Consider the following 15,033-nt stretch of genomic DNA (forward strand, 5'->3'; position numbering starts at 1 on the left):
GTTGTCGGGGGGTGCCAGGGCTCAGTCGTCCGCCTGAAACCCGCGGTGGAGGTCTCGTCCTCTCCTTGGGTTCAGCTCACGTTCCACGCCTTCCTCGCCCAACAGGAATGCTGCATTTTATAGACGGTAGTTCCTAGAAAAAGTTATAAAGAGGGGGAATACTGCCTTCTACGGTTGATCGAAACTTTATTCCAGGTGAATCGTAGAAGCAATTAACTTTTTAAAAAGGTTGACTTACTTGAATGAGATGGGGGACTGGGAGGGGCAGATGCCGGGGCGGGGGGAGAATCTTCAGGGGCCCCGTTGGGGCCCCGCCTGGCCGCCTGATCTCGTCCTGAGATCGCCGCCCGAGCTCAAGTCAGGAAGCAGTTGACTTTTACTGCAGAAGAGGAAAAAAAACTACGTTTTTCGATAGCCAGTTGCTTCAGGATTTGAGTTTTAGAGTAATGTTCTGGGCCTTTTGAGAAACTGAAACACAGAGCCCGAAAGTCTGTATTGTCATGTCTTAGAGCTCGATTGAATCTCGGCTCATTTGCTTACTAACCCCGTTTCCTGGACGTAAGATGGGGGGATAGTGTTTTTTTCCTGCAGGATGGTGAAGGGTTACAGGAGAACCTAGCAAGGTGCCTGTGTCTAGCGTTCGGCCACAAGTACCCTTTCTCTTTCTCTCCCTGGTGTTACCTATTTAGTAATTGTGTTAGTGATTCTCTGAGTGCTTGATTTTAGATCGTTATTTGGAAATATGCTACTTATTTCACGTTTTGCATCTCAGTTTTTGCTCCAGGTATTTTGAGGTTCTGTCATTTGGTACGGACACATTATGCATCCTTATGTCTTCTGGTGGATTGTCTCATATTACAAAACGTTCTTCTTTGTCTCTGGTCATTTTCTTTGCTCTGAAATCTGCTTTATTGTGGATTAACGTTTACTTGATGTTCTCTTTCAACCCATCTAAGCTGAATTTGCAATGAGTTTCTTTGTTGGATCCTGGTTTTCCATTATGCACTCTGTCAGTCTCTGCACTGGTACATTTCGACTCTTTACGTTTAAGTTAATTATTGCAACGTTAGAGTGTAGGTGCTATTTTATTATTTCCTGTTTTTTTCTGATTCTCATTCCTCTTCTGTTTCACTTGCATTCCTTTAGATAATTTCAACTTTCCTTTTTGGATATTGCTACAGTATTTTTGAGTGCGGATGGTTGTATAGTTGTAGTATGTGCTCTAGTATACCTATGTGATTTATTACCAGGGGGTGTTGGGATTGGGATTTTAGGCTGTGCCCTAGAGTGTGTAAACATTATTTGCATTTTGGGCCTTTACCCGTCTTCTCCCCCTACGCTTTGAATAGCATGTCTTGAATATCAGATGGTATTACACTTCTTGTTTGAATCATCAAATGTGGTTTATAAAGCTCATGATTATAGATTAGTCCATTGTATGTACCCATGGTTTTAATTTACTCTTTCTGGTATTCTTCCTTCCTAGTACTCCAGGATTCTTGTTTTTCTCCATTCCTTTCTATTTGAAGTGCTTCCTGTAACCAGTCTTGAAATTTCTTCTTAGAATGTTTTTATTTCTTTCTTCCTGAAGGATGATGGATTTATTGGCTCTAGAATTCCTGGTTGACAGTTCTCTTGTTAGCCTTGAAAACTTGTTACACGTCCATCTAGCCTTCATGATTTCTGATGAGAAGCTCACTGCTGCTGGAGTTGCTGTGCCCCTGTGGGTAATGTGCCATTTTCTCTGACTGCTTTCAAGTCTTTGTCTCTCATTTTTGCAGGTTTGATGGTGATGTATCTTGGTGTGGATTTCTTTCAGTTTATCTTAGTTGGTATTTAGTAAGCTTTTCTCATCTGTTGGGTTTTGTTTCAACAAAGTGAGGGAGTTTCTTCAAGTACTCTGGTCTTCACCGTCTTCTATTTCTCCTGCTGGTACTGGGATGATAGAAATGTTGGATCTTTTGCTAGTGTTACTTGACTCTCTTAGGCTTTTACCCCCTAGTTTCTTTTGTTTGTATGAAGATTGTGTGAATTGTATTGATTTTTTCTCAAATTCCCTAATTCTGCCCTTTGTCATCTTCACTCTTCTATTGATCCCACGCAGTAGTGTTTTATTTTCACTAGTATATTTGTCAGTTTTATACTTTTTCTGTTTTAAGAGAGTTTGTAATTGGTTGTTGAAGCATTTTTATGTTTGCTGCTTAAAGTGATTGTCACATAATTCCCAGATCTGAGTTAATTCTAAGTTGTGTGTGTGTGTTTTAAGATTTTATTTATTTATTCATGAGAGACAGAGAGAGAGAGGCAGAGGGAGAAGCAGGCTCTCTGCGGGGAACCTGATGTGGGACTCGATCCCAGGACCCCGGGGTTACGTTCTGAGCCAAAGGCAGACGTTCAGCCACTGGGCCACCCAGGTGTCCCAAGTTTTGGTGTCTTTTGATCTTCTTTTCTAACTCACACTGTTACTCTTCTGGTTCTTGGTATGACTGGTGATTTTTTGTTTTATCCTGGACATTTTGTCTATTCTGGTTGGAGAATGTGGGTTCTGTTTATATCTTTTACTTTAGCAGGTGATCACCCTGTTTAGATTTAGCCTATAGATCCTGGCCTACATGTGTGGGCTGTGATTCCAGTGACAGTTTAACTTTGTGCTCAGAGTTTTGGTGTGCTTGGTTTATGTGTATGCTGGGACGTACTTGTATTCGCTTATACTGCTGAGAGGAAGGGGGGGACTTCCCCAGGCCCAGTGCCTCTTGGTATGAGAAGGAGTGGTTAGTCTATGTGATGAAAAGGCCTGTTGATGGGCAGTGTTGTGGTTGTACCTGCTCCGCACGTGCCTGCTGGCTGTTGTGTGTGTCTGGCTAGGGGAGGAGTCTCAGCACCACTGTGGCCGAGTCCCTCTTGCTGGTGCCCCTTCTGCTCTGGTGTCTGGTGGCAGAGGAGGGGAGTTCAGGCCCTAAATAGAAGTGTATTCCTGGACTGGCTGCTTCTGAAGTAGGATTGTACTTGTTGGTGCTGCCTGGCTGCCCTCCTCGTGAGAGAGGGGCATCTCAGGACCATGGGGACACAGGGGCTTTCTGAGGCTCTAACCTCTTGTTGTGGCAGGGTTCCTCAAACTGGTGTCGCTCAGATGCACCAGTGTGCCCTGATGGGACAGGGGAGACTTTAGGTCTGTGGGGAAGGATACCCACGGCATTTGTTGATCTCTCTTGCTAGCAGTGGTGGACTCTCGCTCCTTCCAGGGGAGGAATGATCTTTCTGGGCTGCCCTTTCTTGCTAGGTTGGGAATGCCAGGCCTGTCTCCTTCCTTCTGTAGGGTGAGGGCATGTAGGATGTCCTGCCACTGTGTCGTTTCTTCAGTCATAGGTCCTGGTTGTACCTGCTCTGCACGTGCCTGTTGGCCAGCCCAACCCTCTGCCTCTTACCTGCTGCCTTCTTACCACCTTCCAGAGCTCTCCTTTGCTTGGCTCTTCATTTATTTCCAAAGTTTATAGTTGGACTTAGGTAAGAGGAGCAGGGAGAGATTGTTCTTGCCTGGAATGTGCTTTAACATTATTTTGTGAAATTTGATCGTATTTTATCATAGTAACATATGGTAAAAGGCTTACAAGAAGATACTGTGGCTCTATACTCTGCTTATTCCTTCCTTCTTACCCCAGCCTCGGACCCCAGAGGCATTTATTTTGGATTCTTCTAGCTGTTTCTTCTGGTAGTTAAAATGTCCATATTTCAGTGGTTATATTCCTGACTCTGTCAACACCTAAAATTACTTTTTTTCTTTTCTTTCTTTTTAATGATGTTTATTTATTAGCGGGAGAGAGAGAAAGAGAGAGAACAAGCAGGGGGAACAGCAGAGGCAGAGGGAAATGCAGAGCCTGACATGGTGCTCAATTCTAGGACCTGGGATCATGACCTGAGCTGAAGGCAGATGCTTAACCTACTGAGCCATCCAGGTGTGCCTAAAATTACTTTTCTTTTGAAGCTTTCCATGATCTCAATGCCAGCTAGGACAGAATTAGATGCTGTTTGGCTCCTAAAGATCCCTGTTCCCCTCAGCACAGATTGCACTTGACTGTAAATACTTATTTTCCATGAAAAGAATGACAGTGACTGTCAGCTTTTACCACAATACCTGGCTTCATGAGATGACATGGGAAGAGTTCCCTTGTCTCCTGCTTTCTGGAAGACAGTGAATAGAGTCGGTGTTAACTTCTTTAAGTGTTTGGTAGAATTTTCCAGTGAAACCATCTGGACCTAGAGATTTCTTTTTTTGCTGTTTCAATTTACAAACTCAGTTTCTTTCATAGTTAACTAGGCTCTTCAAATGAGCTATTTCATATTGTATGAGTTATGATTGTGCTCTTGAGGAATTGATCCTTTTCAGGAAAGTTGACCTATTTATGTGTGTAGAGTTGTTTGTAGTATTCTCTTACTGTCTTTTTGAAGTTTCATTTAGATACTGGTGGTTTGTGCCTTCACTCTTTGTTGATCAGTTTGGTATTTTAAAGTCACTTTTATTTTACATTTTTTTCCTATAGTTTTCTGTTTTCAATTTCATTAATTTCTGTGCTTTATTTTTTCCTCCTTTTTGTTTGCTTTAGATTTATTTTTGTCTTTCAATTCTTGTTTCTTAGGGTAGGAGTTTAGACTATTGATTGATTGGAGACTTTTCCTCTTTTTAACATCAGCATGGTTAAAAAGCGTGGTTTGTGGTGTAAATTTCCCTTTTGGCACTGATTTATCTGTGTCCCACAAATTTTTGCATTTTGTTTTACTTTGAGACTTGCTTTTTGTTCCATGGCTTATTTAGGAGCATGTATAGAAAATTTACTGCTACTTTTCTGTTACCAACTTCTAGTATGATTTCTTTATGGTTAAAGAGCATGCTTCATGTTATTTCATTTATTTTCATTTTGGTGATTAGTTTTGTGACCAAGAATATGGTCTTTATTGGTAAGAATTCTAGGGCCCAAAAGAAAGTGTATTGTGTTTTCGTTGGATGAAATATTCTGGAACGTTGACTAGATCCTGTTTTTTTTTTTTTTTTTTTTTTAAGGTTATTTATTTATTTATTTATTTATGAAAGACATACAGAGAGAGAGGCAGAGACACAGGCAGAGGGAGAAGCAGGCTCCATGCAGAGAGCCCGACATGGGACCGGATCCAGATCCCGGGTCTCCAGGATCATACCCTGGGCCGCAGGTGGCGCCAAACTGCTGCACCGCCAGGGCTGCCCCCTTTTAGTTATTCTTGCTAGTTTATGGTGTGGTTGTTCTCTTGGTTGTTGAGAGTGGTTTGGTTGTTAGAAGTCTCTAACTTCAATTGTGCATTTGTCTATTTTTCCTTTTAGTTTTATCAGTTTTTACTTCACATGTTTTGCTAGTCTGTCATTTGGTGCAGACATGTTTGGGATTATTCTGTTTTGATAGGCTGACACTTTTATTATTAAATAATTTCTGTCTGTCTCTATTAATATTTTTGCTCTGGGCTTGGCTTTTTCTGACACTTATATATAGCCACTCAGGCTTTCTTTTGATTAATGTTTGCCTGGCATATAATTTTCCATCCTTTTACTTTCAGCCTACTTATATTTGAGGTGAGTTTCTTATAGTCAGCTTATAGTTGGCTTATGTTTTTTATCAACTCTGCCAATCTCTGTCTTATGATTATATGTTTAGAACATTTAAGTTTGGTATAATGATTGACAAGTTAGAGCTTATATCTGCCATTTTTGTTTTGATTGCCATGTTTTTTGTTTCTTTGTTTTCTTTTTCCTGTTTTTCTCTGGGTTACTTGAACATTTTTTAGAATTCCATTTTGATTTAACAGTGGTGTTTTCCCACTGTGTCTCTTTGTATCTCTTATTTAGTGGCAGTTCCAGGTGTTACATTATATGTATGTGACTCATCACAGTATTCTGGTGTTGATATTTTATAAGTGTTAATAAAGTGAGGAGTCCTTACCTCTTTACATCCCTGTACTGATCCCTACTGATGAAGTATTTCTCTTGTAAAGTTATGTGTAAATTTGCATATGTAAAAGTATGTAAATATTTCTCTTATATCTGACTAGAACTATAGATCAGACAGTGTTATAATTTTGGTCTCTTTCAAACATAACCTAGAAAACTGAAAAGGAGAAGAAATGCCTGTTGTATTGATCCATGTTTTTTTCCCTGTTTCTGTTGTTCTCTTATTTCCAGAAGTTCCTGAATTTCTTACTGTATTATTTCTGTTCTAAGAATTCCTTGCTATTCTTTTAGTGTAGGTCTGCTGAAAATAAATTTTCTTAGTTTTCTTTCATCTTAGGAGGTCTTATTTTTCCTTCATTCCTGAAGGGTAATTTCACCAGATATACAATTTGAGGTTGACAGTTCTTTTTCTATTTTAGCACTTGGAAAATGTTATATTCCTTCTTTCTGGCCTCCATGATTTCTGATGAGAAATCTGATGTTCTTTGAATGTTTTATTTTTTCCTTTGGCTATGATGTCATTTTTCATTACTTCCAAGCTTTTCTCTTGTCTTTAGTTCTCAGTAGTTTATTATGGGTCTTGGCATAGATTTCTTTGGGTTTATACTGTTTAGGGTTCACATAGCATATTGAATCTGCAAGTTTATATCTTTCATCTAGTTAGAAGTTTTCAGCCATTATTTGTCTAAATAATTTTCAAGCCCTATCCACTTTCATCTCTTCTAATACTGTCCCAGGAGACACCTTCTGAGATCTTTTTGTGTGTCTCTTACGGTCCTGAGTTTCTGCTCATTTGTTTTAAGTCCATTTTCTGTCCAGATTGGATGGTTTCTTATGTTCACTCTTCAAGTTCATTGACTTTTCCTTTGTTTTTTCTGCCTCTGAACCCTATCAAGTTTCCAAATCTCTGCTAATGTATTTTTCAGTTGTAGAATTTCCATTTGATTCTTCTTTGTATTAGCCTTCTTTGCTGAAATAGCTGGTTTTTTGTTTTCATTTTCTTCAAGTATGTTTGTAATTGCCCATTGACACATTTTTATGATGAATGTTTTAGAGTCTTTATCACATTTCAACATATGCATCTCTTTGATGTTGGCATCTGTTGATTATCTTTCCTTCAGAAGGAGATATTTCTTGGCTTGTGGTATAATGAGTACTTTTTGATTGTATCCTGGACATTTTGAGTATTATGCTGTGAGCTCTAGACTTAGTTCAAATCTTCTGTTTTATCAGGCCTCCTCTGACACCACTGGGACTGGGGACCAGGGAGTTGGGATGAAGTGATGCTGCCTTGTTACTGCCAGATGGGGTGAAAGCCAGGTTCCTTTTGACCCCTGGGAGAAGAGGGTGCCCCATTACCACAGGGCAGAGATGGGGTCTGTGGTGCCCCTGGAGCTCTGCTCATGTCCCCTTGTCTGAAGATGGAGGAATGCCTGTTTATTGCAGCCCGTGGCTGCCTGCTGTATGGCCTTGAGACCCTTTACCTCTGGGTTCCTGTGACAGTGGTGGGGATGGGCAGGAGGGACAGACTGTTCTTGGGGCTCTCTTTGGTTTGTGCCCTTGGCTTTTTTCTGGCTGCTGACTCTCTAGTACATAATTTGGGGTAAATGAGGCAGAAGGAGCACGTTGGGAATTCACTGTTGTGTGACCTCTGGAGTCCGAGGTCCTTCCTAGTATGCCTCCTCCTCTTCACCTTTCCCTGTGTCCTCTCCAGGATTATAGCTTTGTTGGTGGGGGTGGGGCATCCAGTCAGTGTTGCTCTGGAACTGGCAGGAAGGAGTCATTTACCTTTGTTCTGTTTTTGTCTTTCCTCATTTTATTTTAAAGTTACTCTTATTTATTTTTTCATTCACTAACAACTCTTTGGATATAGTTCACATACCATACAGGTCTCCCATTTAGAGTGTAAAATTCAATGTTTTGCCGTATTCACAGGAAAGTGTAGCCATCACCACAGTCAGTGTTGGAGGGTTTTCTTCACCTCTGAAAGAGACCTGGCGCCCTGTTATTACCACCTCCACCTCATCTCCATAAGTGTTCTTATTGCAGTCAGATGTACTTGATAAAGCTGTTTTTAAGTGTATTTTTGGCTTTTAACAGATCTCTTTAATTTCAGAGTTCAGAACTGTAAGGTTTTATATCAAAATTAGGCTTTTCTAGTATTTCTGTTTTGGGAAATGTATGTTATACATTAGAATGCAGCTAAAAAATAGATTAAATATAAACAATGTAAATACAGTCTTGTATTTCCAAGGACAAAAGTTTATGTTACAAGGTCTTTTTCCTTCACATTGACTATTGAAAGCTAATTAGTTGTTAGAAAAACAGCTTTGATATGGGCTTTTCTTGCTTTGTGAGCTTTATTTATTTATTTTTAAGATTTTATTTATTTATTCATGAGATACACACACAGAGAGGCAGAGACACAGGCAGAGGGAGAAGCAGGCTCCATGCAGGGAGCCTGACTGTGGGACTCAATCCTGGATCTCCAAGATCTCACCCTGGCCTGAAGACGGTGCTAAACCGCTGAGCCACCCGGGCTGCCCTGCTTTGTGAGCTTTAAAAGGCTTTTTCCTTGACCATATAAAAATGTCATTTTGCGCTTATAATGTATAATGAATTATAGTAATGTATTTTAAAGATTCTCAGGTTTTCCTTGGGGTGAAATTATTTTTATTTCATTATAATCATACCAGTTTAGTACACAATATACTTAAAATATAGGGATTGTAAATTGTTACAACTTGTATAAAATTTTTCATCATTGGGTTTGTATTATGAAAATTTCAATGGGCTGAATTAGATACGATGTGAGTGTGGTTAATACAGGAGGATGTTCTTGTATTTTAGCAATGGGGGAGGCTGGTGATTTTATTTATTTATTTATTTTAGAAGTTATTAGGTGAGTGAAATACTGTGTCCCACACATAGTATTTAACAGTTCGGTAAGAATGTAATTACTTGTTAAAATCCTTTCTATAAACTAATGTGAGGCATTGCTTTTCTTCTTGCATTGTGTATAGTTGAGTAGAAGTAAGATATTTGTTAATTTGATATTTTTCATTTCTGACTTTTAAATGGTACCTATGTCATTCAAATTATCTTCACAGTTGAGGGAGGAATGAATGAACCTGGACATATTTTGTTTATCCATGTCTGTTAGTACCTTTTCTTTTCTTCTCATTGCAGTATGGCTTTTGGCCCTGCCTAGAGCCATTTGCAGTATTATAATAGTTAAACTTTAGTGTTTGAAAAGAGATTCATGCTGAGAACAGATGGCTATTGTCTGATTATCTCTAAAATATTAGTGTGTTTCTTGATAGAGGCAAAACAAATTTTTTTAATGCTGGTTTTCTCATTCTAAGTATCTATATACAATTTTCCCTGAGTCTTAAAAATTTTACAACTGTGATGATGATCTAAAAAATACCTTACTGGTCATAAAGATGAAACTTCTTCTTTTCTGTGATGATTCACAACTGAAAAGGTTTTTCCAGGTACGGAATGATTCTTAAGATGGCATTTATCAAAGTGCCCAGGCCCAGGATTCCTTGGAATCAGAGATATGTTTTTGAGGATCTGTAGTTAAGTTTGTGAAATTCTTTAAACCTGCCAGAATAGAAATGTTTTACTTCATTTTCTACAACTGACAGTATTAGGATGAAGATAGATTTGGTGATTGTGAACATCACGGTTTTAGGGAACTGGGTGGAGTATGTGTCCTGAGCTGTTTGGCCCACTTATCTTCAAATTTCTGGATTGGCATTTATATAATATTAGATCTTGTACCATTAATTCTCATTTAGAAGTTTATTTCAATTTATATGTAGTATTGGTGTAATTTCTTATGTCAAGAAATTGGGGGATCCCTGGGTGGCGCAGTGGTTTGGCGCTTGCCTTTGGCCCGGGGCGCGATCCTGGAGACCTGGGATCGAATCCCACATCGGGCTCCAGGTGCATGGAGCCTGCTTCTCCCTCTGCCTGTGTCTCTGCCTTTCTCTCTCTCTCTGTGACTATCATAAATAAATAAATAAATAAATAAATAAATAAATAAATAAATAAATAAATAAATAAAAAAAAGAAATTGGTACTGAGGTTTCTGACAGAACATCTTGGAAGAGGAGTCAGCGGCTCCGAGGTTACTGTGTACATGGTTCGTGTGGGGGCATCTCTGGGTGTGAGGGGCTGACTGGTTCTGGCCCTTCTTGCTTGTTTTTATTGCTAAGGTCAAGGCATGCTTTTCAGGCACTGTTCCTTTACTTTTTTTTTTTTCTTCTTCTTTTTTTCTTTTCTTTTCTTTTCTTTTTAGACTATTCTGTTTTTTTTTTTTTTTTTTTTTTTTATGATAGTCACACAGGGAGAGAAAGAGAGAGAGAGAGAGGCAGAGACACAGGCAGAGGGAGAAGCAGGCTCCATGCACCAGGAGCCCGACGTGGGATTCGATCCTGGGTCTCCAGGATCGCGCCCTGGGCCAAAGGCAGGCGCCAAACCGCTGCGCCACCCAGGGATCCCTATTCTGCTGTTTATCTCCTCTGCTGCTGTAGGAAAGGAAGAGTCCCGATTTCCCAGTAGTTACACAGTTCTGCTTTTTTCTTTTTTAAGATTTTTTTTATTCATGAGAGACAGAGAGAGAGAGAGAGAGAGAGAGAGAGGCAGAGACATAGGCAGAGGGAGAAACTGGCTGCATGCAGGGAGCCCAATGTGGGACTCGATCCCGGGACTCCAGGATCACATGTCCTGGGCTGAAGGCAGGTGCTAAACCGCTGAGCCACCCAGGGATCCCCGGTTCTGCTGCTTATTAATGACTCATCAGTGACACACTTGAACTTGGAAGCAGTATTTGATGAAGGAAACATACACATTTCTTTATAGCACTTTGTTGCTTTGTTTTTCTACTTTACTAACATGCAGGCAAAAGGAGGCAGTGTTTATTTTTCTTAAAGAAAGTTTAAGCTGTAGGCATATTTTAAATGGTTTCTCCCTTTACTATATCAGTTGCCTTCTCAGAAATGTTCCTCATCAAAATGGAAACAATAAGGCTGTTAGATACTTAATGTGAGTTTAAGCTAGTTATTGTATTGACCTACTTTTACTTTTACTTAGATACACGTAAATTATGCACCTTCTAGTACTTGAGTGTTTTGTTGAAAGTTCCTAATTTTTCTAAACCTTTGGCAGCAGCAAGAGAGCTGTCTCCATTTCTTAGCGTGGCAGTACTCTTGGGTTTGGTATCATCTGTTCTGTCGTCTTTGTTCACATTGTTTTTATTCGTTTTAAAAATATGTTTCCAGAATTATACTTAATTGCTGGAAACGTTGATTTTTCTTGAGTGACAAACCAATTAAGTGTGTATGACACTAGGCAACAAAGACACTTAAGATTTTCTGCTTATCCTGTCTCTGAAAAAATCCATTATTCATCATCTTATTGTTTTTAAATACTGAGGTAAAATTTTCAATACAATAGGAAAATTGCTTTGGAAATGGAATAAATTGCTTGCCAGTTCAAAGGCTCCATCTCTGAAGTGGAGGTTACTAAACATGATGTTGCTTATGTTCATTTTCTTTCAGATGCTTTTTACTACTTTTCTAGCATTAAACTTGATAAGATTGTGACTTTTGCTAAAATGCAATACAGTCGCGGAAAGAACTTAATGAAGAAGACTAAAAATCTCATTTTGTATACTATATTATAATACATTTAAGTGGCATTTTGAATTTTAATTGCATTTTGTATAAATATTCATTTTGTAGATGACTTTTAAAAGAAATGATTTTATGCACAGAATTAGAAAAAGGGAATTTTTCTGAGGAAACCTACTGACTCTGTTTTCGGCCTCCTACTTCATAGATGAGAGGACCCTTTGCCTGAGCGTCTAAAATGATGAGTCCCTTATTGTGGGGGTGTTATGTGCTGGTGTCAGCGGTCCCTGGAATAAGTGAGCCCTGGGGGCTAGCGCGGCAGCAAGGGCCGGGGCCGCCGCTCCTCTCCTTGTGGTCACTGCTGTCAGCGACGGTGCAGTCGTCAGACACGTGTGACCGAGACTAAATCATTGGTATCACAGTCTGTGCCTTTTTGGGCGGACTCCTGTGCAGCACAGCACAGTCAGCAGTGGTCGTCTTTGTAGATTCATCTTGTATACATTCTTCATGTTTTCAAATATTTGTGTTTGCATGGGATAATTAGAACCTGTGGTGAAAGTTTACTCACATGACCAAAAAAAAGGACTTTCGAAGCATTTTCAAAAGCCGTTCTCCGGAAAAGTTGTTCCCACACTGTTACAAGCCATTACGAGTGCCCACTTATCCAAGACTGTTAAGAATGCTAACTGTTAAGAATTCCTTTTTTCAGTTGTTTTAATTTGCATGTGGTAAAAGTTCTTTTGAAAACAAAAATGATTCCTAGCTTTAAAACCTTCCAGTGACTTCCCTTTCCTCTGAGAATTAGTGAGAGTCCTTCCACTGGCTGCCCTGCCCTCGGGCCCCACTCGGCAGCCTCCTCAGCTGCCTCCGGGGCTCGCCCGCTCCAGCTGGCTGGCTTCCCCTCAGCCCCTCCGGGTCTTCCCAGACCTTCTGTGCCTCTGTCTCTTCTTGAGACCCAGCTGCCTCTGGCCTCACACCTTTGCCGGGGCCTCCGCTGCCTGTCTCCCTCTGCATGCAGCCCACCCACTCTGTGTTGGCGCTGGCGGTCCCAGGGCTCTGTGGGCCTCCTGCCCCATCCCCGCCACCCCGCTGCCCTGGTGGGCGCTGGCTCGGGGCAGCCCCTCGGTGGTGGGTTCCCAGGCTGGCGTCCCTGACGAGGCCGTGCGTGATGCTGTGCATGCAGCTGTAGTTCCCTTCGTCATGGATTATCTTTGCTCTTCCGTCATTCCATCATGTTTGCTTTATAAAAATTGTATTTGTAAGGACTGTTCATGAGATGTTGTTTTCTTGTCACGCGCTGTGACATTTCTCCCAGTGTCTCCTTTGCTCTGAGGGGGGTGCCCGGCTGTAGCAGGCTCTGCATCCCCCAGCCCCCATTTCGAGGCACTGTCTCCTCAGGTTCTTTCTCCTAGTGTCTGCTGTCTGATCTCACCCACACACCAGCTCCCCCAGGGATCAGACTTCTGCCCGAGTGTGCCGAGTGTATGAAGATCTGGTTTTCCAGGTGACTGTGCCACCGTTAGCGCGTTAATTGTGGCAGCGCCAGGACCCGGAGGGCAGGCCTCGGGCACAGTTCAGGCTGACCTGGGGGGTATGGCCCAGCGTGGCCTGTGGGAGATGTGGGTAATGCTGAGGAAATAGCCATCCTTCAGGGGTTACTTGGCTGCTGTGGAGCAGTCAGTAATATTTACAGAAATTGTCTGTCTTTCTTTCTTTCTTTCTTTTTCTTTTTCTTTTTCTTTTTCTTTTTCTTTTTCTTTTTCTTTTTCTTTTTCTTTTTCTTTTTCTTTTTCTTTTTCTTTCTCCTTCCTTCCTTCCTTCCTTCCTTCCTTCCTTCCTTCCTTCCTTCCTTCCTTCCTTCCTTCCTAAAGATTTTAATTTATTTATTCATGAGAGACACAGAGAGAGAGAGGTAGAGACACAGGCAGAGGGAGAAGCAGGCTTCATGCAGGGAGCCCGATGTGCGACTCTATCCCAGGACTCCAGGATCACGCCCTGGGTGGAAGGCAGGTGCCAAACCGCTGAGCCACCTAGGGATCCTGAAATTGTTTCTTTTTAAGAAAATTCTGTCAGACACAACATAAAACTTAGCATCTTGACCACGTCTCCTTGAGGGTGGGGGGCAGTAAGCACACTGACACTGTTGTGCCGTCGTCCCCACGGTCCCTTGGGTCTTCTGAACCCAAACTCTGCTCCCATGGAACGCCTTGCCATCCCCCTCCCAGTCCCCAGCCCTCTCCGGATCTGTATGTGGAGTTGACTGTCCTCATCATCGCACGGAGCTGGAGACCATCACGGTTTGTCTTCTTGTTTCTGGCCCCACTGAGCGTCGTGTTCTCAAGCTTCGAGCTGTAGCACACATCACATTTCCTTCTTTTTTTAAAGCTGATTGATGTCACATTATAAAGATGGACCACATTTGTCTTGGGCATCTAATGCTATTTTTCTTTTTTATAGTAAAACTTTCCAGCCAGCTCAGGTGACTCAGTGGTTTAGTGCTGCCTTCAGCCCAGGGTGTGATCCTGGAGACCTTGGATTGAGTCCCAAGTCAGGCTCCCTGCATGGAGCCTGCTTCTCCCTCTGCCTGTATCTGTCCCCCCCCCCCCCCCCCCCCGTCATGAATAAATAAATAAAATCTTAAAAACAGAAAAAAACTTTCTTTGTTAATTGTCTAAAATAAAACAGAATTAATAGAATGTTTATGAAGTGCTTAGATTCATGCCTGACTGTTTCAGAAACTCTGGCCTCTGGCTTCTGACCTTCCTTCTCTCAACACTGAATTCCTATCTGGGAGGCAGGGAAGGGAGGCCGTGCAGGCTTGCACATTCACTGTCCTTCCCTTGGCCTCGCCCTCTGCTTTCTTTCTCTCCTGCCCTCCCTCCCCCAGGGGATACATGTCCTGTGATCTGTAGCAGGGAGGGGTCAACCCAGAATCTAGATGTTTCTTCCTACTCTTCCTCCCTCCACGCCCACTTCAGAGACGCCCTTGTGACACCAGCTGGTCCCGAGGTTCCGCTTCCCCACTGCTGTGCTGACATGTCTCCTTTCTTGGACCTGCTTATTTACCATCCATCCGTCTCCTTTCTAGCTCTCTACATTTCGTTATCATCTCTTGTTTTCTGTTCTGTAGGTTTCAGCTTTATTTATCTTTTTAAAGATTTTATGTATTTATTCATGAGACAGAGAGTGAGAGGCAGAGATACAGACAGTGAGAGAAGCAGGCTCCACGCAGGGAGCCCAACATGGGACTCGATCCTGGGTCCCCAGGATCACACCCCGGGCCGAAGGCAGGCGCCAAACCCCTGAGCCACCCAGGGATCCCATGTAGGTTTCAGCTTAAAAAAAAAAAAAAAAAAAAAGTAGAGCAGCCTGGGTGGCTCAGCAGTTTAGCACCTGCCTTCAGCTCAGGGCATGATCCTG

At 41.7% G+C, this 15,033-nt stretch overlaps 1 protein-coding gene across 3 annotated transcripts in view; it reads left to right on the forward strand.

Annotated features, from left to right (window-relative positions):
- ATP9B (ATPase phospholipid transporting 9B (putative)) overlaps window positions 1–15,033 on the forward strand; it is a 240,173-nt gene that overhangs the window by 607 nt on the left and 224,533 nt on the right. The window lies entirely within an intron of this gene.

Source organism: Vulpes lagopus, chromosome 24 (assembly GCF_018345385.1).
Source record: "Vulpes lagopus strain Blue_001 chromosome 24, ASM1834538v1, whole genome shotgun sequence".
NCBI classification, from domain to species: domain Eukaryota; kingdom Metazoa; phylum Chordata; class Mammalia; order Carnivora; family Canidae; genus Vulpes; species Vulpes lagopus.